Below are 1,977 nucleotides of genomic sequence, written 5' to 3'. Positions count from 1 at the left end.
GGCCTAGCGAAGGATTGATCGAGAAGATGGTGGAAAACCAAGGATGGACTGATGACCATCTCAAAGGTAGTCCCGTAGTTATGAAGTTAATTCTTTATCTATGGAATATCTTTTGAATAAGTTAGAAGAAAGAGCAAATTGGACAAGAGATCGTGCCACTATAGAATATTTTGCAGCCAAACAGCCATAGGTAAGCCTACCCTATGAGGAATGCAGGGGCATGAATCACGCTAGTGATGTCTACCCTAGTAGAGAACTTAAGTCCCTTCTTAATGATGGTGGATATTGGCCACCTCCACCATAGCCTTACCAGAGATGGAATCCATGAATTAATCAAGATAATTCAACCACTCATCCCTCTGATTATTCTTCCCTTAGAGATCTTGTTTTTAGTCAATCCAAAATCAATGAGCAAATTCATGCTAAATTGCTTGACCACGATAGGATCTTAGGAGATATTCATGTTAGGCTTGATGAATTTTCTTTAGCTTTAGGAAATCAGCCTAGCTTTAATGAAAGGCTAGAAAATCAATTAGCCACTTTGATTTAAAAAATTTCACATAATGAAAAAGTTAATGCTATAACCACGAGAGGTGGAAAAACCACACGTGATCCACCCTATCTTGAAGCAACAAAGAAGAAAGTAGTAATTGAAGTCCCAGCTAAAGAAGAAGCCCCCGTTGTGCCCAAAGAGAAAGAAAAGATAGCCCCTCATGTGTTCTTTGACACTGATGTGTTACCATTTCCTGAACACAATAGAAAGGCAATGGAGGATGAACAATTCAAGAAATTCATCAAGGTAATTCAAAAATTATATATACATATAATGTTAATTGATGCTATGTAGGTCCCCACATATCCTAAATATTTAAAAGATATACTAAACAAAAGAAGCCATTGCCCAAGCATAGGATGTAGTGAGATTGACCAAGGAGTGCAGCATAGCCAAACTTAATCAGCTACCTGAAAAGAAGAAGGACCCAAGAAATCCTACTATATCATGCTCCATCGATGCTCAGCAATTTGATCAAGCCTTCTGTGATCTTGGAGCAAGCGTCAGCATCATGCCAAAGGTAGTGTATGATAAATTAAATCATAATTCATTGTCCCCAACCACAATGTGTTTGCAGCTGGCCGACCAATCAATCCGATAACCTATGGGAATAGCAGAGGATATTCTTGTCAAGATAAGGAGCTGTTTTGTTCCCATAGATTTTATGGTGTTGGATATTAGTGCCAACACTAAAACACCACTGATCTTGGGAAGGACCATTTTTTAGCATGACAAAATGCTCACATTGATGTTGGAGCCAGAGAAATTCATCTCAACATCAATGGCAGGAAGAAAATATTCCATTTCAAACCAAGACCGAAAGCAATGTTCGTTAGTGGAATAAAAGCCTCCTAACATATCCATCATGCATAAATAGGGTGATGATTCCATTACTCATGGGAGCAAGCCACCGTAGATCATTTGCATGGAAGGAATCCGAGGAGCTAAATTGAGGTGAGTTAAGCAAGGTATGCACCTAATCCCTATTTATTTTCACTAAGCATCATCATTTCTTGTCAAAACATGCCTAGTACCTTGCTTAAAAAGTCAAAAATCATCAAAGGGGGGAATTAGGTGGCCGCTCGACCTTCTGTGGCCATCGGCCGTCCCCACCTCTGTCGCCTCTTGGCTTCTTTCACCTCCATTCAATTCTCCATGCACGTGAAGAGCAAGGCCAAGGCAAAAATCTGATGGCACTTTGTTCTTTATCCTCCACTCACCTTGTCCTTGCCTCCAACATTTCCAATCCATTCATTTACCTCTTGGCATTTTCCTTTCACTCATTCACCTGGTGGCACACTTGTGAGGGCATCTTGGAGGGAATCCATCCAAGTTGATGGTAGAATTGCCACCAAGGGGGCTGGGTCGGTGCCCTACTTTGGTGCCTTTGGCACTTTGTTTCCCCTCCACTCATTTATGTCCTT

This window comes from Miscanthus floridulus, chromosome 1 (assembly GCF_019320115.1).
Source record: "Miscanthus floridulus cultivar M001 chromosome 1, ASM1932011v1, whole genome shotgun sequence".
In the NCBI taxonomy this organism is placed as follows: Eukaryota; Viridiplantae; Streptophyta; class Magnoliopsida; order Poales; family Poaceae; genus Miscanthus; species Miscanthus floridulus.
This window is presented reverse-complemented; position numbering follows the sequence as displayed.